We start from the raw sequence: 24,572 nt of genomic DNA, 5'->3' as shown, positions 1-24,572 counted from the left end.
CAAGATGGGGAGTGTTACTGTAACAAATGCTTAAAAATGTGGAAGCAGCTTTGGAACTGTAAGAGTTTGGGGTACCTGCCAGGAAACCCCTATACTGCTATGAATCATTAAGGGCGGTTCTGGGGAGGGCTCAGAAAGACAAGAGGCTTGGAACCCTGCAGACCACATCCCCTGGGGCTGCCTGTCCACCCCCCCTGACTCAGGCACCGAGCCATCCAGTGCTGGGGATGAGGAAACAGCCGGGCCCCTGCCTGCCTGTGGAGGCCCCATCTCGTCATCTGCTCTCACCCATGACGAAGTGCAAGGAGCTCTATGTTTGAATGTCCCAGAGGACAGCCCAGCTACTCCACTGAGAATCTCACCCCTCCCAGGCGTCACCTCCCTTCCCGGCTTCATGTAGCACCAGGACACAGAAAAAAGCATTCCTCCTTTACCCTGTTGCCTCCACCCTCCACGACAACATAAACACCAGGCAGGTTCTTTCCAGCACTCTGTTCCCTGAACCCCTTGCCACTGACCCACACTCATTCCCCGAAGGGAGGGAGGCAGGCAGAGAGGCGGCATGAGGACCCCCCCACACACAGAGCCTGCTGCCCCAGCTGCAGGGCCAGAGAAGGGAGGCAGCCTGTGTGAGGAGGGGTGGCGGCCAAAGGAGTGCCACAGGGGAGCAGCAGCTGGGGCTGGGTCCAGACACTCAGCAGAGGTTGACTGGAAGCTTCCACTGTGGCTAAGGGACAGCCACTCCTGCCTTGTCCCCTCACAGGCCAAGTCCTCAGGGGAAACACAGAGGACAGAACTCAGCACTTCCTAATTGCAATCTCACCCCACCCACTGAGATCTCACCCCTCCCACCGTCATCACACCCCATCCACTGAGATCTCACCCCACCCACTCAGATCTCATCCCTCCCACTGTCATCTCACCCCACCCACTGAGATCTCACCCCACCCACTGTCATTTCACCCCACCCACTGAGATCACATCCCACTCACTGTCATCCCACCTACTGAGATCTGACCCCACCCACCGAGATCTCACCCCACCCACTGAGATCTCACCCCACCGATTATCATCTCATCCCACCCACTGTCATCTCACCCCACCCACCGAGACCTCACCCCACTCACCAAGATCTCACCCCACCCACTAAGATCTTACCCCACCCACTGAGATCTCTCCCAACCCACTGAGATCTCTCACCACCCACTGTCATGTCACCCCACCCACCGTGATCTCATCCTACCCACCAAGATCTCACCCCACCCATTGTCATCTCACCCCATCCACTGTCATCTCAGCCCACCCACTGAGATTTCTCCCCACCCACTGAGATCTCTCCCCACCCACCGTCATCTCATCCCACCCACTGAGATCTCAGCCTACCCATTGTCATCTCACCCGACCCTCTGTCATGTCACCCCACCCACTGTCATCTCACCCCCACCCATCGAGATCTCACCCCACCCACCAAGATATCTCCCCACCCACTGAGATCTCTCCCCACCCACTGAGATCTCACCCCACCCACTGGGATCTCTCCCCACTCAACTATAATCTTGCAGCACCACTTTTCTTTCTAATGTCTTGACAAGTATATGAGAAGATGCTGGGTGTTCTTGGTCCATTGCTGTGGCTACAAAGGCTGGTTCTAGTGTCTCACTGGCTGTCTTCTGCTCATGCATGATTTTAGCAGTTCCCTTCTTATCCCGGGCCGTACTAGACCTACTGTCTTCCCTGGCTTGCACTGTGCTATGGTTTAAATATTTGTCTCCGTCCTCATGTTGAAATTTAATCCCTAATGTGGCAGTATTGGGAGGTGGGGCCTTTAGAGGTGATTATGTCATATGTCCTCTTCTCTTATGAGTAGATTACTCCATTCAGGCAGTAATGGGCTACTGGATGTTCTTGGGAGTAGGACTTGTGGCTCCATAACAAGAAGAGAGAACTGAGCTCACACACTCAGCTCCTCATCTTGTGATGCCGTGGGCTGCCTTGGGACTTTGCAGAAAGTCCCTGCCAGCATGAGGGCCCTCACCAGATGCAGCCTCTCAACCTTGGACTTCCCAGCCTTCAGGACTGTAAGAAATAAGTCTTGTTTCTTTACTTACACAGTTTCAGGTATTTTGTTATAAGCCACAGTAAATGGACTAAGACAGGCTGTGGTAACAAACTACCATTAAGTGGGTGACTTAAATAACAGATTTGTTTCTTAGAGTTCTAGGGACTGGGGAGTCCAAGATCAAGGTGCTGGTAGATCCGCTGTCTGATACGAGCTCACTTCCAGGTTTGCAGATAGCCACCTTCTCATTGTGTCCTCACATGGCAGGCAGCAGAGAGAGGAGGAGCAAACTCCGTTGTCTCTTTGTATAAGGGCACTAATCCCATTCATGAGGGCTGCACCCTCATGACCTAATTACATCCCAAAGCCCCACCTCTGAATATCCTTGTATTGAAGGTTAGGAATTCAACACATGAGTTTGGAGGAGACAAACATGTAGTCCATAACACCTATAATGACCAAGACACAGCCACAAGCCATATGTGACTACTGAGCCAGTATGAATTGGGCTGGGCTATAAAATGCAAAATATACACTGGAATGTAATGATTCTGTATAAAGGTCGGGTACAGTGGCTTACACCTATAATCCCAACAATTTTGGAGGCTGAGGTGGGAAGATCCCTTGAGACCAGCCTGGGCAACATAGGAAGACCCCATTTCTAGAAAAAAAATTCCCAGTCTGGGCAACATAGCGAGACCCTGTCTCTGTAGAAATTTTTAAAAATTAGCCAGGCATGGTGCAAGCACCTGTAGTCCCAGTTACTCAGGAGGCTGAGGTGGAAGGATACCTTGAGCCTGGGAGGTCGAGGCTTCAGTAAGCTATGATTATGCCACTGCACTCCAGCCTGGGTTTCAGAGTGAGCCTCTGTTCTCAATTAAAAATAAAATTTAGTAGGAAAAAAGGATGAAGGCTAAATATCTCATTCATAAGTTTTATTTTGATGGCATGTTGCAGTGATAATGTTTTGAGCATTATTTTGGACTACATTAAATATATTACTAAAATCAATGTCACCTTTTTCTTTTTACTTTTTAAATGTGAGCACTAAGAGTTTTTAAATCACCTATGTGGTTCGCACTTGTGGCTCACATGACATTCTTATTGGGCAGAGCTGGTCCAGAGGATTCTGAGCCTTTGGTGCCAGTGCTTGGATCATCTGAGTTGTAGGCGCCCTCCCCTCATGCATGCACAAGCAGTGAAGAGGAACTTGATCTCACTCTTGAGTTGAGGAGTTAAATGTGTGTCATACTACGGAGGGAGGCAGGCAACCCAGGTATTGCAGGGCTGTGAGTGGAAGCTTTGGGGGCGTCTGCTTCTCTGTCTTGCAGATCTTCAAGTGTTTGTCCAGGAAAGCCCGGGCAGAGGTGGGAATACTGCAATTGCAAACCCCAATGCTGGAAGTGGGGCCTGGTGGGAGGTAACTGGATCATGGGGCGGTTTCTCATGGTTTAACACCATCCCCCTTGGTGCTCCTGCTTGGCCTCCGCCATAAGTCAGAGCTCCCTGAGGCCTCCCCAGAGGCAGATGCTGCCATGCTTCCTGTACAGCCTGTGGAACCACGAGCCAATGGCACCTCCTTCCTTTATAAATTACCCAGTCTCAGGTAGTTCTTTACAGCAGTGCAAGAACGGACTACAGCACTCCAGTGCTGGCCTCTCTCCAGGGGCAGCTCCACTTCCAGCCTCCGCTCTTGGGTCCTCTGGGACCTGTGGACATTCACCCCGCACTAAGCCAAGAGCCCCCTTTGGGATGAATAAATCCCGTGGCTGACCAGATGGTGACCTCCAGGCCTGGCAAAGCTGCCTCCCACCAGGCCCTATCTCCATATTGGGGATTACAATTCCACATGAGATATGGGCGGAGACACAGATCCAAACCATATCATGGGTCAGAAACCTGAGTATGGAACAGGACGTGGTCAGTGAGGGCCAGTGGGAGGCAGCGTGAACAGTCACACTGGTGAGAACTCATCGAGGTCTGCCCACTGGGTCTGAGCAACACCCCCTGACCTGCCTGCCCCACCCCAAGACGCCAACCGGGCTGCATCCCCTCCCCTGCTGGCTGCAGTGTTGAAGATTTGGAGGCTCTCCGTCTTCCGCAGGCATAGAATTTCAAACTGAAGCAGACTGCAGCGGAACCGCTGACCCGATACTAACCATACACATCCCAGCCCCTCAACAGGCCTGCCAGGGGGTAACTTCCTGCCCCACTCACCCCTGCAGGACACCAGCTCTCCATTCCTCTGGCTCCTGTTGTCAACCTCTCGTTCCCACAGTGGCTGCCTCGGCTCATGCCTTCGTGTGTTTCTCCCTTGCACTCTCCCGGGCCCCTGACCCAGCTCTGCACCCCTCAGCTCTCCCGCCGCTGCACCCCTCAGCTCTCCCACCACTGCACCCCTCAGCTCTCCTGCCGCTGCACCTGCCCACATTCCCCAGTCGGAGCCCCCTGCTGCCCGCGGCCACCCGGGCAGCCTCTCAACAGGAGAGTTTCACCAACACCCAGCTCCATGTCCACTCCTCAGCAGAGCCACCCTCAGCTCCCAGAATGCCACCCTGTGCCCCCTCTTTGGCTGGCCTGCAAGGAGTCTCTGTGCCAACAAGGAAAAGGCGCCCCTGCTGGCCGCAGGACATGGGCTGTGGAGTGACGTGTCTGCCCCAGATAGTGCCCAGTTGTAATTATCTCACAACCCGCAGTCTTTACTTGTCTGACTTCCTTTTTAGACCATGGGCACTGCCAGGGCAGATCCCTAGACACTCAATAAATGCATCTTTATTTAGAATGGACAGGTGCAGTTATCCAGCGGGCACAGTGGAAGTGGGGATGCAGGAGGTGCCTGTGAATGGGCAGCTGGGGAGATACTAATGTGGGCAGGGAGTGGAGAGGAGTTAGGAAGGAAGGGAGGGGCCGTGGCACTGGGAGTCACAGGCCAGGCTGTGGTATGAGGGTCAGCATAGAGGGCAGGACCAGAGGAGACCTCCCTGAGACTGCACAGAGCCGGCTTGAGGGACCAGCCCCTTAAAGACAAATCCTCTAGAGGCTGTAGAGTTTCCTTGAGCTGCCATAACAAAGCTCACAGGCTGTGTCCCCCAGCCACCCCTCACCCCCCGATTCCTATGTTGAAGCCCTCACCCCCAGTACCTCAGAATGTGGCTGCATTTGGAGACTGGGCCTTTAAAGAGGTGATTCAGTTAAAAGGAGGCCTTAGGTTGGCCCTAATCCAACCTGGCTGATGTCCTTAAAAAAAAAAAAAAGAAAGAAAAGAGGTGATTCAGACACAGAAAGAGACAACAGGGATGTGTGAGTGCATAAAAATAGAGCATGTGAGGGCGCAACGAGCAGGCTCAAGGGATCTGCCCACCTCAGCCTCCCAAAGTGCTGGGATTACAGGTGTTAGCCACTAAGCCCAGCTAGAAATTTTCCTTTGGTTAAAGTGGTTTAAGTTTCTGTCATTTGCAACCAAACGATTTAATAGCTAAGGCCCTGGGTGGCATTTTCTTCTGCTCAGGCTGCCATAAGAAGTGCCACAGACTGGGTGGCTTAAACAGCAGAAGCTTGTTTCTCATAGTTCTGGAGGCTGGAAGTCCACATCAGGGCACCCGTGAGGTTGGTTTCGGGGAAGGCCTCTCTTCCTGGCCTGTGGGTGTCATCTTCTCACGGCATCCTCCCATGGCCTCTTCCCTGTGCACGCTTAGAGAGGGGATGGTCTCTGGTGTCTTTCCTCTCCCCATAAGGACGCCAACCCTATTGGCTTAAGGCCCCACCCTTGCGGCCTCATAACCTTAGTTACCTCCCTGATGGCCCTATCTTTGAATGTGGTCACATTGGAGGCCAGGGCTTCAGCACTGGAATTTCTCAGAGAAATTCACTCTGTAACAGGTTGAATTGTGTCTGCCAAAATCCATGTGTTGGAGTCGTAGCTCCTAGCATCTCAGAATGTGAACTTATTTGGATACAGGGTCATTGCAGATGTATGGAAGTGAAGATGTGGTCATTAGAGTGGGTCCTAGTCCACCTGACTGGTGTCTTTATCCAGAAGGGGAAATTTGGACACAGGTACGCACACAGGGAGAGTGCTACGTGCGGACTGGAGTTCTGCTTCCCCAAGCCAAGGAACCAGCAGAAGCTCTGAGGGAGGCCAGGAACAGGCCCTCCTAGCACCCTCAGAGGGAGCACAGCCCTGCCTGCACCGTGGTCTCAGACTTCTGACCTCCAGAACCGTGAAGGGGTCATGTCTAGTCCAAGCCACGATATTAGCCAGCCAGGGCTGCTCTAACAAATCCCACAGACGCGGGGCTTCAGCCACAGAAACGTGTCCTCTCAGGCGTTCGAGACCAGCCTTGGCAACATGGTGAAACCCCTGTCTGTACAAAAAATACCAAAAAACAGCTTGGTGTGCTGGCACATGCCTATAGTCTCAGCTACTTGGAAGGCTGAGGTGAGAGGATTGCTTGAGACTTGGAGGTTCAGGCTGGAGCCAAGATCGTGGCAGAGTGAGACCCTGTGTCAATGAAAAGGAAAAGAGAGGAGAGGGGAGGAAAGGGGAGGGGAGGGAAGGAGAAGGGAGGGGAGGAGGGGGAGGAGAGGGGAGGGGAAGACAGGAGCGGGGAGGGGCAGGGAGGGGAAAAGAGGGGAAGGGAGAGGCCTAAGGAGGCATGTCACCTGAATGTCACGTGGAGTCCTGAGTAGAATCGTGGAACAGGAAGAGGACATGGGAAAAACTAAGGGAATCTGAATAAAAGGTGGACTTAAGGTGTCAATAATGGTGCTATAATGGTGACAAATGTACCATATGCTGTGAGGGGAGGGGAGGGGAGTAGGAAGGATTCTTAGCTCAATAACTGAATAGGCCAAGCATAGATCTGGGCGCAGCAGTCTCCAGGGCTCTTCGGGCCCCATCTCTCTCTGTTTCCACAAATGCCTCTCCCAGCGGCCCTCTCCTCCCTGGGTTCTGTCCTGGAGTGACTCTCCAGGTGTGCGCCTGTCCCCTCAGCAACTTCCACAGACAGGAAGCACTCCCTCCAGAAGCTCAGGGCTAAGGTGTTGAGAGACTCACAGAGGCCAAGCAGCAGTTTACACGGGACACAGTGACAATAGGACATAGTGACAACGAGACACAGGACACAGTGACCACAGGACACAGTGACCACAGGACACAGTGACGACAGGACACAGTGATGACAGGACACAGTGACAACAAGGCACAGGACACAGGGATGACGGGACACAGGACACAGTGGATCACAGGGGCCAGACACGAAACAGGGAGCTCAGAAGGAGCCCACAGTGATGATGAAGGACCCAGGAGGCCCCTGAAGGAGCTCTCAATGGCCTAGGCTGGGACAATTGGGGGCACAAAATAAAACAGTACTGGGTTATGACCCAAAGCAGAAAGCAAACGTCCTTGAGTCTGTGGGGATCCAGATGAGTGACTGGATAAACACCTGGAGAGGGGACAGGTGAATCTCCCGCAGAAGAATTCCACCTAATGTATGCGGAAACACCTCCCTCAGGGAGGAGCAGCAGAACTCCTGGCTCCTGAGCGTGGGCTGCACTAAAAGACGCATCGCAAAAGGACAGCACGGGGGCGGGCCAGGGGGAGGAGCTCCGTTTTTTTTATTATTATTATATACTTTTTAAGTTCTAGGGTACATGTGCACAACGTGCAGGTTTGTTACATATGTATACATGTGCCATGTTGGTGTGCTGCACCCATTAACTCGTCATTTACATTAGGTATAATGTAAATGATATCCCTATCCCCTCCCCCTACCCCACAACAGGCCCCAGTGTGTGATGTTCCCCTTCCTGTGCTCCGTTTTTATTGAAATCCCATAAACATGACCTCTGCCAGGTGGTCAAGGCCAGCATCAACAGGGATAAGTGGCGTGGATGGCACAGACCCTTGACCTCGATGTGATGAAATGGCCTCCTATAACCCCAGTCTAACCATAAGAACATCAGACAAATCCCAACTGAGGGACATCTTACAAAGCCCTCGGCCACATATCCTCAAAACTGTCACGTTGAAACTGTCACCGTCGAGAGGAACCTAAGGACGCATGTCACCTGAATGTCACTTGGGGGCCTGAGTGGAAGCATGGAACAGGAAGAGGACATTAGGGAAAAACTAAGGGAATCTGAATAAAGTGTGAACTTAAGGTGTCAATAACGGTGCGGTAATGGTGACAGATGTGCCATACGCTGTGAGGTGTTCGTAATAAGGGAGATCATGTGAGAGGGACAGAATGCTCCGTACTAGCTTCACAATGATTCTGTGCCTCTATAGCTATCCTCAAAGAAAAGGTTTATTTAAAAAGAGGGGGCCAAGTTGGGGCCGAAAAGGAATGTTAGATACTCAAGAAATATGGATCTATTAAACCTCACATCAAAAATATGTTCTGAATTCCAGATGGATGTAAGATCCAAACATACATATTTTTAGGCCAGGCACAGTGGCTCTTGCTTATAATCCCAGCACCTTGGGAGGCTGAGGCAGGTGGATGGGCTTGAGCCCAGGAATTCGAGACCAGCCTAGGCACATAATAAAATTCTATCTCTACCAAAAAATAAAAAATAATACTAATGATTAGCCAGGCATGGTGGTATGTGACTGTTGTCCCAGCTACCTGGGAGGCTGAGGTGGGAGCATCACTTGAGACCAGGAGGTGGAGGGTGCAGTGAGCCGAGATCACACCACTGCCCTCCAGCCTGGGTGACAGAGTGAGACCCTGACCCTGTCTCTTTCTTTCTGTCTCTTCTTTCTCTCTCTCTCCATATATATATATACACATATATAGACACACACACATATATACGGAGATATACAAAAATAATATATATTATATATTTATATATATAGCTATATATATATATATATATATATATATATAATTTTTTTTTTTTAATGAAACCATGAGGGTTTCATGGCAGGAAAATAGGGTTTTGGAGGCAGGGAACAGAAGGCTGATTCACACTTCAGCTATAATAGGATATATCCTCTCCATAGGGCATATGCCCTAAATGACTTTGTAACTTTACTTCATTCTCTCCATTTACATCAGGTATACCCAAAGTAACCAGTGCAATCCTCTAGGGGGTAAAGTCCCAAAAATTCTGCAATGGGGCCCTTGAGCCCCTATGCTCAGGCCTGCCCCCACACTGTGGGGAGTACTTCCATTTTCAATAAATCCCTTCCTTCCTTCCCTGCTTTGTTTGTGCATTTTGTCCACTTATTTGTTCAAGACGCCAAGAACCTGGACACCTTTTACCGGTAATAAAGGTACTAGAAAGAAAATGGAGGTAAATACTTATATAATCTTAAAGAAGCTGGTTGGGCGTGGTGACTCATGCCTATAATCCCAACACTTTGGGAGGCTGAAGCAGAAGGATCACTGGAACCTGGGGGTTTGAGACCAGCCTGGGCAACATAATGAGACCCTGTCTCTACAAGAATAAAATAAAATAAAATAAAATAAAAATAAAGAAGTTATTTCTACATATCACTCCAAAGACAAAAAACAAAAAAGATAGCTTTAACTGCATAAAATATAATACTATATATATGGCCAATAAGAAAAATAATATAGACACTAATAAAAATAGCAAATAATTATCTCATACTCGCTGTATTCCAGGCCCTGTTATAAGTACTTTATTAACCCATTTAATTCCCACGACAAACCTGCAAGGTACTACAAAGGCTCTGGTAGGTGAAGCAATGCACCCAAAGCTACAGAGTTAGGAAGTGGCGGGGCAGTGTGGCTACGCCTGTGCCCCAAACCACAAAAGTAACAGGCGCACGGCCGAGTGGGGAACGTGAGAACATTTTGTGAACCATATCCGAAAAGCAAAGATTATATCTTTATGACAGTAATATATGTGTGCACTCTTACCAATAAGAAAAAGACAAACATCTCAGTAGAAAAACAGGCAAAGGAAGTCATTCGCAAAGGCAATCCACAAAGGAAGTCATTCAGTCAATGCTTGTAAAAAAAAAAAAATTCAACCTCAACAGTTAACAAAGAGATGCAAATTAAAACGGACATCTTCCCACCCCATCAAGCTGACTCAGATGCCAGTCTACGTAAAGCGAGCCTGGCATGTTGGGTTCCTAGGGAGGCACCACGGGATGTTTACGAGGGGCTTGCCTCGGCATTGGTGGAAGGAGGAGAGAGAAGCAGGATTGGACGAAGGAGAAGGCAAACTTCCACACAGACCCAGTGATAGCCCCAAAGATCCCACAGGACCCTCTGAGTAGAGTGGCTCCGGGAGCCCTTCCTGACTCGGGCAGAGATGACCCCCACATTGAGGTGTCGTTGAATGCAGCTGCCAGGAAGAGTCCCGGCTTTGGACAGGGTGGCTCTTTGTAGCTGGACAGTCTCTGAAGGGACTGAGAGTTGAAGGCACCCAAGCAGCTGGGGTAACAAGTCCTTCCCAGAAGGGGGATCTAGGTGGCTCATCACAGTGAAGATACACAAAAATGTGTATTAAAAGCCAGAGGCATGGTGGCTCATGCCTGTTATCCCAGCACTTTGGGAGGCCAAGGAAGGAGGATCAGTTGAACCCAGGAGTTCAAGACCAGAATGGATAACATGGTGAAAGCCTGTCTCTACAAAAGAAAAAAGTTAAAAATAAAACAATAAAAATTAAAATTAAAAGTCACTGACATTAGAGAAATGCAAATCAAAACTACAATGAGATACCAGCTCACAGCCACTAAGATGTACTATCAAAAAAAAAGAAAAAAACCACAGAAAATAAGTGTTAGGGAGGATGTGGAGAAATTGGACCCCTTGTACACTGGTGGCGGGAATTACAGTGGTGCAGCTGCTGTGGAAACAACATGGGTGTGAGGATTAATGCCGAGTGTCAGCCTGACTGGATTGAAGGATGCAAAGTATCATTCCTGGGTGTGTCTGTGAGGGTGTTGCCAAAGGAGATTCATATTTGAGTAAGGGGTTGGGTAACGGCAGACCCACCCTTAATCTGGGTGGGCACCATCTAATCAGCTGCCAGTGCAGCCAGAATATAAAGCAGGCAGAGGAACATGAAAAGACTAGACTGGCCTAGCCTCCCAGCCTATATCTTTCTCCCGTGCTGGATGCTTTCTGCCCTTGAACGTCGGACTCCAAGTTCCTCAGCTTTGGGGCTCAGACTGGCTTCCTTGCTCCTCAGCCTGAAGACAGCCTATTGTGGGACTTTGTGATTGTGTGAGTTAATACTCCTTAATAAACTCTCCTTTGTGTATATGTGTGTGTGTGTATGTATATATATGTGTGTATATATGTGTGTATATATATGTGTGTGTGTGTATATATATATCCTGTTAGTTCTGTCCCTCTAGAGAACCCTGACTAATATAATAAGTATCCCTCAAAAATTAAAAATAGAATTTCTACAAGATCCAGCAATTCCATTTCTGGGTATACACCCCAAAGAATTAAAAGCGGGCAGTCAAAGAGATATTTGCACACCCATGTTCATAACAACAGTATTCACAATAGCTAAAACATGGAAGCAGTCCAAAGTGTCTGTGGATGGATGAGTGAATAAGTGAAAAGTAGCCCATCCAGACAAGGGAATATCACTCAGCCTTAAAAAAGAAGGACATGTGGCTCATGCCTGTAATCCCAGAACTTTGGGAGGCCAAGGCAGGCAGATCACGAGGTCAGCAGTTTGAGACCAGCCTGGCCAACATGGTGAAACTCCATCTCTACTAAAAAAAAAAAAAAACAAAGTTAGCTGGGTCTGGTGGCAGGCACCTGTAATCCCAGCTACTTGGGAGGCTGAGGCAGAAGAATCACATGAACCCAGGAGGCGGAGGTTGCAGTGACTGTGCCACTGCACTCCAGCCTGGCAACAGAGCAAGATTCCATCTCAAAAAAAAAAAAAGAAGAAGAAGAAGAAGAACATTATGCAATCTGCTACTACAACATGGGCGAACCTTGAGGACTCTATGTCACGTGAAGTAATCCAGTCACAAAAAGACAAATACTAGATGATTCCCCTTATATGAGGCACTAGAGTAGGCAAAAACATAGAGACAGAAGGGAGAATGGTGGGGGCCAGGGGCTGGAGAGGGGCAATGGGGAGTTAGTGTTTAACGGGTATGGAATTTCCACTTTGCAAGATGAAAAGAGTTATGGAGATACCTGGTGATGTTTGCACATTACAAACTGTAGGCTTAAAAAGGGTTACGATGGTAAATGTTTTGTTATGCATATTTTACCACAACAAAAAAATTGAAAAAAAAGCAGCCATTGTGATGTGCAGTCCATTTCTGCAGACTCCCTGGCAGGGGTCAAATGGGGGTTAAAAGGCCGTACACAGTGGCTCACGCCTGTAATCCCAGCACTTTGGGAGGCTCAGGCAGGAGGATTGATTGAGCTCAAGAGTCTGAGATCAGCGAGACCCTAACTCACAAAAACATTTTTAAAATTAGCCAGGTATGATGGCATGCACCTGTGATCCCAGATATTTGGGAAGCTGAGGCAGGAGAATCACTGGAGCCAGGGAGGTCAAGGCTGCAGTGAGCCGTGATCGTGCCACAGCACTCCAGCCTGGGCAACAAAGCGAGACACTGTCTCAAAAAAAAAAGAAAGGGTGTTAGAGCTCTGAGTAATTCTGACAAGATCTCCATGCCTCCCTCCCCCAACTCACACCCCCCCCCCACATCCCTCCCCCATCTGCTGTGGAGACCTCCAGGACCTATCCCATGGTGCCCTATACCCAGCTATCTGCTACAGGAAGTGGCTTGTGCCAGCTTGCAAGAGCCCATTGTTAAGTGTTTAAATATTCCACGAGCCTGCTGTTAAACCACTGGTAGCTTGAAATGAGCTGTGGTGGGAGTATTTACACCGTGGAAAGTGGCAAAGCCTACACGTCAGGCCAAAGAGTGCACTCTAACTCAGCCTCAGTGCACAGCTGCAAATTCTGTTCTCCTCATTCACCAAAGACACAGGACGCCCAGGTTGTCACTTCACACTGTGCCCTAATCCCAGTAAGGCCATGCTCACCTCCTAATCCAGCCCCACCTCCAGGCCTCCTTACTCTCAAAAACCCTCACTATTTCCTCTGGAGCTTGAGACATGCCGTGAGCAAAAGCTCCTCCTTCCCACAGCTTCTCTCCACCTGCTTGCTCTGACTGGAACCTGGGCCCCTGGAGCATCCTCCATTGTGGTTACTTCTAGATCAACCCCCACCTTCCCCAAACTCGCCAACCTTGAAGCTGGTGCCATCACACTATGCTCTGTGCCACCTTTCCTGTCTGGTTCTCTGCAGACCCTAGTCCCCTCCGTCTTGTTCCTGGAAGATTCCCACTCCCAGCTCATTGTCACTCTCACTAAATCCCTGTCCTAATTCTTGGCAATTTAAATCTCCACAGAGATGATCCTCCTCCTTCCCTGACCTTTGCTCCTCCAATGATCTTGCCGTCTACCCGTGCTCGGCCACCTCTCCCACGCTCCTTCTCTAGATCCCTGTGTGCTGTCCAACAGAGTGGCCACAAACCCCTCAAAATGAGCCTGGTCCAAAATGAGAGGCACTGTTCGTGTAAACTACATGCAAGGTTTCAAAGCCATAGTGTGGGAAAAAAATGTAAAATACTTCACTAATAATTCTGAATGTTGATGACATGTTGAGGTGACATTTGGGATGCATTTGGGTTAAATAGAATATAATTGTCCCTCCTCTACCTCATGTCCTCATTCCCCTTCTTTCCATGTGGACTCCATGGTCCATTGTGCCGCCCCTCTCTCCTGTGCACCTTCAGCCCCCTCACCTTTCTCTAATTTCTCATACTGGCCTGGAAAAAACTTCCAACCTGGTCAATTACAACACTGTGCCAGCACCCGTTAAGCTGAACAAGGTTGAAGGAAAACACGCAAAGATTCTGACCCTCCACTCAGGCGCTGGCTTCCCCATTTCTGCAGCGCTCCATCACCACCAATTGTTGATTTGTCCTCCCTACTGGAGCATTGCGTCATCTCCCATTATAATAATTAATTCATTAAAAAAATTAAGACTTGATCTCTGATATGGTTTGACTGTGTCCCCAACCAAATCTCATCTAGAATTGTAGTTATCATAATTCCCACTTGTCATGGGAGAGGCAATTGAATCATGGGGGTGGTTACCCCCATGCTACTGTTCTCATGATAGTGAGTGAGTTACCACGAGATCTGATGGTTTAATAAGGGGCGTTTCCCCCTTTTTGCTCAGCACTTCTCCTTGCTGCCGCCATGTGAAGGACATGTTTTCTCCCCTTTCTGCCATGACTGTAAGTTTCCTGAGACCTCCCCAGCCATGCTGAACCGTAAGTCAATTAAACCTCTTTCCTTTATAAATTACCCAGTCTCAGGTATGTCTTTACTGGCAACGTGGGAATGGACTAATAAAATCTCTCTCTCCCTTTCTGCTGTCCTTTATAGCAAGACTCTTTGGAAGTATCCATCTGGGCCAGAGTACAGTGGCCTATTCACAGCTCACTGCAACCTCGATCTCCTGAGCCCAAGCAATTCTCGCACCTCAGCCTCTTAGTAGCTGTGACTGCAGGTGCGCACCATCATGCCCAGCTAACTTGTAAAAATTTTTTGTAGGCTGGGCGCAATGGCTCATGCCTGTAATCTCAGCACTTTGGGAGGCCAAGGTGGGCGGATCACCTGAGGTCAGGAGTTGGAGACCAGCCTGGCCAACATGGTAAAACCCCATATCTACTAAAATACAAAATATTAGCCAGGTGTGGTGGCGGCACCTGTAATCCCAATTACTCAGGCAGCTGAGTTAGGAGAATCACTTGAACCTGGGAGGCGGAGGTTGCAGTGAGCTGAGATTGCACCACTGCACTCCACCCTGGGCGACAGAGCGAGATTTCCATCAAAAACAATTTTATAGAGTCTTGCTATGTTGCCCAGGCAGCTCTGGAACTCTTGGCCTCAAGCAATCCCTGCCTCAGCCTCCCAAAGTGCTGAGCTTACAGGTGTGACCCCCTGCACCCAGCCAGAAGTATCTATGACTATCTTCAATTTCTCTCCTCCTATTTTCTCTTGAATGCTTTTCAATCAATATTTGCCTCCTACCACCACACTGAAGCCCTCCAGTGGCTTCCCTATTTCATCTGGGATAAAATCCAAAGTCTTGACCAGGTGCGGTGGCTCACACCTGTAATCCCAACACTTTGGGAGGCCAAGGTGGGCAGATCACTTGAGCTCAGAAGTTCAAGACCAGCCTGGGCAACAGGGTGAAATCCCATCTCTACAAAAACTACAAAAATTAGCCATGTGCAGGGCGCATGCCTGTAATCCCAACTACTTGAGGTGCTGAGGCAGGAGGATTGCTTGAACTTGGGAGGTCGAGGCTGCAGTGAGCCAAGATCATACCACTGCACTCCAGCCTGGGTGAACAGAGCGAGATCCTGTGTCAAAAAACAAACAAAAAAAAAGGCCAAAGTCTTCGCAGTGGCCACAAAACCCTACGTGACCTGATCTCCCATGATCCATTGCTCCTCGGCAGCCACCACTCCATTCCATGAAGTAGCCCAGGCCAACTACTCTGCAGCCAAAGTCAGGGAAACTTGGAGAACATGTGTGGACCAGAGGATTCCTTCCTCCTGGCTACCAAAAGAACCCCCAAATCCTGCAACCCACCCGCTATGTGCCCAGACCCAATCTGGAGTAGAGGTGTAGACAGTGGCAGCCATCAGAAGCCCCACTGGCCAAACACTTCAGCCTCAGAATGGTGAGCTGCTCGAGGAATTGGGTAAATGTTTGTATTAGACTAAGGTTACTAGAATGGATGTTTTTCCGCATCGTATTACCCAGAAAAGAATACCTTTCAAGAAAGATCAGATTAATTAAGTAGGAAAATGAAGACACTCTATTATCTTTGCATATCTGATGTACTGTGAGTGATTTTGTGACCCTGCTGCATGCACACATATGCACAGAAAAAAAAAAAATCTTAGAATGTAGACCAAAATATTAACAGTGGTTATGGATGAGTGATGGATGAGTGAAGTAACTATAGATTTGGAAGGATATTGTCTGTTTTAAAAGAAAATGAACACTTTCACTCCCAAACAAGATGGAATCATAGAGAACGGATTTCCTCTCCTGCCTGAAAAAATCAAAATAAATTGAACCAAATGTATAAAACAAGAGTTCTCGAGACACTGGATGATACGGTTCGGCTGTGTCCCCACCCAAATCTCATCTTGAATTGTAGTTCCCATAATTCCCATGTGTTGTGGGAGGAACCTGGTGGGAGATATTTGAATCATGGGGGTGGTTCCCGCATACTGTTCTCGTGGAGGTGAGTAAGTCTCATGAGATCTGATGGTTTTATAAGGGGGTTCCCTCTTCACTTGGTTCCATTCTCTCTTGTCCACCACCATATAAGATGTGCCTTTCACCTTCTGCCGTGATTGTAAGGCTTCCCTAGACCTGTGGAACTGTGAGTCCATTAAACCTATTAAATCTCTTTTTCTTTATAATTTACCCAGTCTCACGTATGTCTTCATCAGCAGCATGAGAACAGACTAATACACTGGATATCAGGCAACTAGGCACAATGATTTCTGAGAATGTGGAAAATAAAGTGAGCCTGCAATTAACCCAGCTTCCTTTCTTGAGAGGGTTTCCAGGCCACAGCATGGACAGGGTTACCCAGGTGGGGCCTGGCAGGCTCCTCGAATTGGGAAGACAGAGCTGAGAATTCAGGGAGACTCTGGTCACAGGTAGGGGCAGGGGGGTGATGCTGAGAGCCCCTGGGGCGTGCCTGCCCTCTGCAAAGCTCATGGTTGGTTGCAGCGAGGTGGTCTGGGGGTGGACGTGGGCAATGGGGAGTCTGCGTGTGTTAGAGCCAAGCTCTCCCCTCCTTCTAGTCTCTCTGGGTTTCTGCAGCTCCTGGTAACTTTGCACTGATTCCAGAGACAGCAATTGTTCAGGCACCTGGGTGTAATTCCAAAAAACAAACCCCAAACCTGGCTCTTGGTGCTTTCAGTGATGGCTCAGAGCAGGAATTCTCTGGTTTGGGGTGCATCCTCAAAGGTGGGGGAGGCTTGCTGAAAAGACAGGAGTCTGGTCCCACCTCAGGCTGCTGATCTGGAGCAGGCTCAGGAGTTTTTCTAACACGCTCCCTGAGAGATCCTAGCAAACGTTTGCACAACACTCACTTGAAAGCTGTGTGACCAAAACCATGATTACAGGATTGTCCCTGAACACGGTGGAGAAATAACCTGTCCTTTAAATCTCCCCTGTGGTGACTTAGGGGAGGAGCCGGAAGAGAGCAGCGCTTCACAATAAAAGGAAGAATTGCTTGAACGGAGGCGGAGGCGTTTCAGGCATGAGTCACAGGCTGGGTGTGGAAGAGGAAAGTGTGAAGCAAGGTAGGCTTCCCAGCACCCCTCCAGGCACAGCCGGGGCTGGCCAGCCTCAGCCAGGCCAGATGGAGGGATCCCTGGAGAGTGGGGCCGGCTGCCCAGCTAGAATGCCTCCTTTTACTTCCAGCAGGGAAAACAAAAAGGCCTCCTCTCAATAGCAGAATTATCTACGTTTTCCCTCCCTTCCTCACTTAAATGCTTTCGAGGAGTGGGAGGAAGAAATTGGAGGCTGGAACGAATACCCTTTGCCCTCCTCTGAAAGCAGCCCGGGAGGGGTGAGAGGGTGTAGGAGCAGAGACTCCAAATGGCCCCCACCTGCCAAACCGTTCTCAGGAACAGGCACCAGCTGAGACGTTGGCAGCAGCCGCTCCCCTGCAAGGAGCCCCTCCCACTTCCTGTCCCGCACACCTGCCTCATTGGAAAGCGACGCACCCACTGTTTGGCCTCGGCAGCCTGATGTTTCTCACCACACAGGAAGACAGTCATGCTACAGGAAGACCTCGGACTTTGCATCCAGCAGATGTGAGTTCAAATTCCAGCTTTATAATTTGCAAGCTCAGAGGTGGATTTGCTGGGAAGCTAAACAAGCTTACCTGCAGAGCCCCTAGCTTGCACGGCCCCTCCCAAGACCTTAACCTCATTTTGTATTCATAATTTTGTAGTCTTTTCCCTTTAAAAGGCAGCTCGAATTTTTTTTTTTTTTTTTTTTTTTTTTTTTGAGACGGAGTCTCGCTCTGTCGCCCAGGCTGGAGTGCAGTGGCCGGATCTCAGCTCACTGCAAGCTCCGCCTCCCGGGTTCACGCCATTCTCCTGCCTCAGCCTCCCGAGTAGCTGGAACTACAGGCGCCGCCACCTCGCCCGGCTAGTTTTTTGTATTTTTCAGTAGAGACGGGATTTCACCGTGTTAGCCAGGATGGTCTCGATCTCCTGACCTCGTGATCCGCCCGTCTCGGCCTCCCAAAGTGCTGGGATTACAGGCTTCAGCCACCGTGCCCGGCCGGCAGCTCGAATTTTTAAGCATTAAGCCCCACGAGACCTGAGTCCACCTAGGAGGTGGGAGATATCCCCTGCAGCATGAGAATAATAATTACCACCTTGTAGGGTTGTTCTAGGAATTGCCAGACTGACAACACACCACACACCCAGAAGGCACCCAAGTCACAGAGCCTGATATTGTTCCCAGAGCGCCATTGCATCACCCTTGACCACAAGACCTGCGTCATTGGATTTGTCTCCAAAACTTGGGACTCTGGAGATAAAACGTCGTTGCAAGGCTACCTTTGCCACTGAATCTTAGCAGCTTTTGAAGCAAAGCATTTCAATGTGTTTCTAATGGGTACTGGGATCAAAATAATAAAAACTCAGTCTGCAAAGGGAGAAGAATAGAAACCAGCAGATTCATTATTTCACAGAATGTTCCTCTCCTCTCAGGTAAACATGCCTAATAATATCTGCTTAACTAATGAGCACCGCATTGCCAGTGGGGCCTTGACTCTGATGATGTAATGCATTTCTGTGCCATCACACCCCCCACCCATCTCGGAGAGCGTCTGAAAATTAAGTGGGGCAGATGTAATTATGTGTCTAATATGCAAGGTACACGTGCACGTAGAAGCGTGCATTGTGTAAACAACGGTACAAAATCAACTGCGGGTATCTGCTTGGTTCACGTCCTACAAGCACCATTTTCATTTTATTTCAGTTACTTCTTTTTTTTTTTTTTTTTTTTTTTTTTTTGTAACAGAGTCTCACTGTGTTGCCCAGGCTGGCAGGCTGGAGTGCAGCAGCACAATCTTTGCTCACTGCAACCTCCGCCTCTCAGGTTCAAGCAATTCTCGTGCCTCAGCCTCCCAAGTAGCTGGGATTACAGGCATGCACCACCACGCCCAGCTAATTTTTGTGCTTTTAGTAGAGGTGGGGTTTCACCATGTGTTGGCTGGTCTCAAACTCCTGACTTCAGGTGATCTGACCACCTTGGCAGTTCAACTTCACATGCAGCAGCCTTGGGCTACTTCTTTGAGAGTCAAATCGGCAGAGATGTGGCATGAAAGGAAAGAAGGCGAGTGCACAGCATGCTCAGGACTTTCAGGTCACTCAGAGCTCCTCAGAGCCGCACCAGACACAGAAGACAACAAAGGCTCCACCTGGGGGACAGGCTCCACACGGTGTGGCCCAGCATGACAGTGAGGGTTCCTCCCATACCCAGCATGGGGCTCTATGCCAAGGCCATTCCCTCCCAAAGGAAACTCATGCAAGATCATTTTTTAGGCTAGTTTCTAGTCTTCTAGCAAATGCACTGGGTTAGAATTCATGCATTTTTTAGACTCCCATCCTCAGCACTAAAGACCCACTTCTGAGTGTGCTCCAAGCTGTGCCCAGGGTAGGGAGAGGATTCAGACACAGCTGTGCCCTCCACAGGTCACAGGTGGGTGGAGAAGAGTCATCCCTGCCCACAGGGACAGGCGGTAACAGGGAAAAGGGAAGAACAGGGCTAAGGGAACCCAGGAAAAGCCTGAGTCAGGTGTTAGAGAAGGAAGCAGCCAGAGCGGGCTGAGGCGGGGGGATGAGAGGGACGCAAGGGGACGTGGGGTGACATGAGGCCTCCAGCAGGGGTGCAGCTTGTGGAAACCCAAGGAGCGCTGCAAGCGGTGTAACTAACGCTGGGAGGGGAGGGGAAGAGATGAGGCTGAAGTCAGTGGAAACCAGAAGGCCAAGGGCCTGGGGAGCCGAGCCAGGGGTGGAGCTTCAGCCTGAGGGCCGTGGCCAGCTGCTAAAGGGATTTCAGGAGGGCAGTAATACCATAAGATTTTGGAGTTTTCGTTTTTTGTTTTTTGTTTTTGTTTTTGTGTTTTTTTGGTTTCGGGGTTTTGTTCTGACATGGAGTCTCGCTCTGTCACCCAGAGGGGAGTGTAGTGGTGCAATCTTGGCTCACTGCAACCTCTACCTCCCGGGTTCAAGCGATCCTCCTGCCTCAGCCTCTTGTGTAGCTGGGACTACAGGCGCCCACTACCACGCTAATTTTTGTATTTTTGTATTTTTAAGTAGAGACGGGGTTTTGCCATGTCAGCCAGGCTGGTCTTGAACTCCTGACCTCAGGCAATCTGCCTGCCTCGGCCTCTCAAAGTGCTGGGATTACAGGCGTGCAATACCGCACTCAGCTAAGATTTGGGTTTTCAAGGGGTGGTCCTGGTTGCTGGGCACAGTGGAATTGAAGGAGATAGAAGTGGATTGTAGGGAGGGCATGGTGGCCACTTCAGAAGCTGCAGGATTCAGAGTTTGAGAAGCCCCAGTGTGCATCAGACCCAGCACCTTCAAATGTATCCACTACAAAGAAAAGAAACTTTTTATCTGAGGAAGGCAAGCTCCCTTTAAATGATCAGGCCTAGAGAGGCACAGATGTGACAGCTGTCACAGCTCACTGCCCCACCTGAGAAAATAAATCTCCTGAAGCCGCTTGCTGTGTGGGCTCTAGGTTGACTGGTACCAGTAGCTATGCATCAACCTAACAATGCCACATGCCAGACACCGTAACTCGTGCCCTGTAGTTCAACAACGTATAGACAATCACTCATCAATGTTATTTCTGTAAACTGATGAGAATTCCTGAAAAACAGTTTTGCAATTGCCCCTTTCCTGATTTGTCTTCTTTTGTTTAAAAACTCGAGCCTCTCTTCTCTGGAGCACTTTCCAAAGTAACTTGGGAGGGCTTCCTGGACTGCAGTCCTCAACTGTGGCCCAAATAAACTCTCTACCTGTGTTAATTTTGCTTCCATTTCTTTCTGTTGGTCAACACCACAATCTATATTTGAAATGTCATTCTTCCATGCTAGAATATGTATTTGGAAAAAAATTATTTTAATTTTTTTCTAAAGTTCCTTGGCTGTAAAACATTTCATCAACTCTTGGCTGTGATCTGTGGACAATGACTGTGCACACCTACAGACTCACTCCTCATCTTCGTGAGGCTGGGACAAGGGTACCCACGGAGGCTTGTCCCACATCTGTAAAGGCCTCACATGCATGGCTGTGAGCCTCTCAGCCCTCAGGTCCGAGCTCCCCTACCCCTTAAACAACTCTTCCAACCCCACCCCACCTCAGGTCCAGGGTGAACATTCCAGCAGTGTGGTCTGCCCACAGGGGAGACCCAGGGAAGACACCTGCACAGTCCTTAGAAAAAGGCTTAGGGTTTGAGGGTGAGGAATCCCAGGATCCCAGATACCTGGTGTGGGCTTCAGGTGGGCTCGTGCCCTTGACCCTCCCAGCTAAGTGGCTCTGCTGGAGGAGGCGGACCAGAGTGGGACCCTCAAAGGCACAGAGCCCTGGGCCAAGACCCCCAAATGCTCAAGTTTAAAAGTGATACTTTATCCTCGGAAATCCTTGCGAAGTAGGAAAATTTAACCCAGTGATTGTTTTCAAGATAGCTTTAGGTTAATACTCAATTTAACCAATTCGAGAAATCGACATAAAATCAGCTAACCCCGTATGTGTTTTTTTTGTTGTTGTTGTCGTTTTGTTTTGTTTTTGGCCCCTGACTTTTGTGGAGACCCATGAGATGCTTGGTCCTGAGCCTAAAGGATGCAGGGGCCTGGCTGGGACCCAGCTGGGAAGCTGATGCTGTTCTCCAGGTGAGCGCTTTGCCAAAGGCTACTCAGAACACTGCCTGCCTCCAAACTACTGCTTTCCTAATGGGTCACAAGCACTTTGCAAGAAGCTGCAATCCATCATCCCCTTCTGCTTGCATCCCCCCTCACTTCTGTGGGTGGGAGTGAGGACAGAGCAGGGGGAAGCAGGAACTCTGAGGCTCCCACCTGGGGCACCCACACTTTGATGGGCAGGAGGTGCTCCTGGCCCGCTGGGCGGGACCTCTCCCAAGAGACCCTTATGCCAACCTGGATGCTGGGGACACACCCAGCTCTCCCTTAGCCTGACCCACCTTCCTAGAAAGACAGCTCAGGATTCATTTCTCCCCAGGGCTTTCACTGTGCATGAGAAGTCCCTTCTGCCTTCTATTTTCTCTTCTCCAGGAAACCTCTCTCCGCAGCCCGAATGCTTGACTTTGAACTTTTCCAAGACTTCCAGCACCAGAGACTCAGGACTGACCAACTTTCTCAATATCCTATTCCCCCAACCCCACTCTGGGCTCCCAGTCAATCTCCCTCCCCCCTTTTTCCCCTGTAAAAAACCTAAACTGCTCAGTTATTCTCCCTCAACCCCTGGATCACATCAGCCCCATGGAGAGCTCCACTCTGGTCCACCACCTCCAGCAGAGCCACTTAGCTGGGAGGGCCAAGGGCGCAAGCCCACCGGGAGCCCACACCGGGTATCTGGGATCCTGGAATTCCTCACCCCAAATGCTAACCCTAATTTTAGAACCTGATCACAAAGGATTTCATCCTTGAAAGAAACTGTTCCAGCAATCTTGATTTTGACATGAGTCTAGAAAGGATCTTGAGCGCTACATGGGTCCCACTGGGGGTCTCCTCCCAGTGGCTCCTGTTCCCTCCCAGCACAGCTGGCCTTTGCTCTGCACCTCCACTCCGCACTGAGGTCCCTTTGGCTAGTCCTCATGGAGGGGCCTCAGGAGAAGTGGGGAAAGCACAGGTTCCCCACAAAAGACTCCAATGTGGGCTCAGCCTAGTCATGTGACCCTAGACAAGCTTTTAATTTGCCTGCACCCCACAGCACAAGTAACCTCCCCTGCTGTTATGGGTTGAGTTATGTTCCTCCAAAAAAGATCTGTTGCAGTCCTAACCCCCAGGACCTGAAAATGTGACCGTATTTGGGCATAGGGTCTTTACAGAGGTCATCAAGGTAAAGTGAGGTCGTTAGGATGGGCCCTAGTGTGATATGATTGGCGTCCCTACAAAAAGGGGAAATTTGGACACGGAAACAGACAGGCATTGAGGGAAGATGATGTGAAGAGACACAGGGAGAAGATGTCATCTACAAGCCACAGAGAGAGGCCCAGAGCAGACCCTCCCTTACTGCCCTCAGAAGGAGCCAGCCCTGCCAACGCCTCGATCTTGGACTTCCAGCCTCCAGAGCTTTCAGACAATAAACGTCTGCTGTTTCAGCCCCCATCTGTGGGACTTTCTTAAGGCAGCCCTAGCAACAAACCCACCTGCCCTGTGACTTCCTGAAATGAGAGAGCCACACGGCAGTGCTGCATAAAGGGCAAGTGCTGCGGATTCATTCAGGCCATGAGCAATCATTGAGCACCAACAGTGTGCCAGGGACCATGCGTGAGCGCTAGGGGTCTGCACCACCAACTTAGATAAAGTCCCTAACTTGCTTCCTTTACATAAGTTATTCTCCTAGCCACCATGCAAGTGGAATCATCTCAGACTGCTACAGTCTTCATAGCTCCTAGCTAATCATTAAGCACATTGTAGGTGCTTAATAAATGCCTAAATAATTGATTTACTACAGATTCGTAATGGCTACAAATTATTCCATGTACAAGTCTGAATTTGGGCGTGCTGAATATTTTATAGTCTTTAGCAACATCCAGAAGAACTAATCGTAGTTTGAGTCCAAAATAACCTCATTTATTTAGTACCACGACAGGCTTGTCCTGTTCTGTAGGGTGTAGAATATTGAGCCCAAAGGGATGGCATCTCGTTTGCTTTCATGACCTCCTCCCCTCTTGCACGGATACAGATCATGGCTTTAGACAATTTTTGAGGTGAGGCTACATTTTCTGGGCGTAACCAACTTCAGATAAAAGATATTTTCTGTAATGCATCGTGCAGGATCTTAATAATTCTAGGAGCTCTTGGGAGGCCGAGACGGGCGGATCACTAGGTCAGGAGATCGAGACCATCCTGGCTAACAGGGTGAAACCCCGTCTCTACTAAAAAATACAAAAAGCTAGCCGGGCGACATGGCGGGCGCCTGTAGTCCCAGCTACTCGGGAGGCTGAGGCAGGAGAATGGTGTAAACCCGGGAGGCGAAGCTTGCAGTGAGCTGAGATCCGGCCACTGCACTCCAGCCCGGGGACAGAGCGAGACTCCATCTCAAAAAAAAAAAAAAAAAATCTAGGAGCTCATTTGAAAGTCATTTTAAACTGGCCTTTTGAGAGTTCTGCATTATTAGAAAGAAAGGGAGAGGAGAAGGGGGAAGTGGAAAGAGGGG

The 24,572-nt window shown here is 49.5% G+C and overlaps 2 long non-coding RNA genes across 5 annotated transcripts; one reads left to right on the top strand and one right to left on the bottom strand.

Annotated features, from left to right (window-relative positions):
- Positions 1 to 2,865: 2,865 nt before the first annotated feature.
- Positions 2,866 to 17,248, bottom strand: LOC139364178 (uncharacterized). Of its 2 annotated transcripts, none has more exons than XR_011625499.1 (3): positions 17,040 to 17,248; positions 5,201 to 5,296; positions 2,866 to 3,768 (listed from the first exon to the last, which is right to left on the bottom strand). It is a non-coding gene; the product is annotated as an uncharacterized lncRNA (long non-coding RNA). The 2 variants fall into 2 exon arrangements; XR_011625500.1 differs by having other exon boundaries at positions 2,866 to 3,435.
- Positions 17,249 to 17,325: 77 nt separating this feature from the next.
- Positions 17,326 to 23,864, top strand: LOC105467394 (uncharacterized). 3 transcript variants are annotated; one of them, XR_978799.3, is made up of 5 exons: positions 17,326 to 17,444; positions 17,772 to 17,960; positions 18,540 to 18,869; positions 21,982 to 22,063; positions 22,463 to 23,864. It is a non-coding gene; the product is annotated as an uncharacterized lncRNA (long non-coding RNA). The 3 variants fall into 3 exon arrangements; XR_011625498.1 differs by having other exon boundaries at positions 21,911 to 22,063; XR_978798.2 differs by having other exon boundaries at positions 21,311 to 22,063.
- The last annotated feature ends 708 nt before the right edge of the window (positions 23,865 to 24,572 follow it).

Source organism: Macaca nemestrina, chromosome 7 (assembly GCF_043159975.1).
Source record: "Macaca nemestrina isolate mMacNem1 chromosome 7, mMacNem.hap1, whole genome shotgun sequence".
Lineage (NCBI taxonomy): Eukaryota > Metazoa > Chordata > Mammalia > Primates > Cercopithecidae > Macaca > Macaca nemestrina.
The sequence above is the reverse complement of the archived record's forward strand: the minus strand, read 5'-3'. Positions and strand labels throughout refer to the sequence as shown.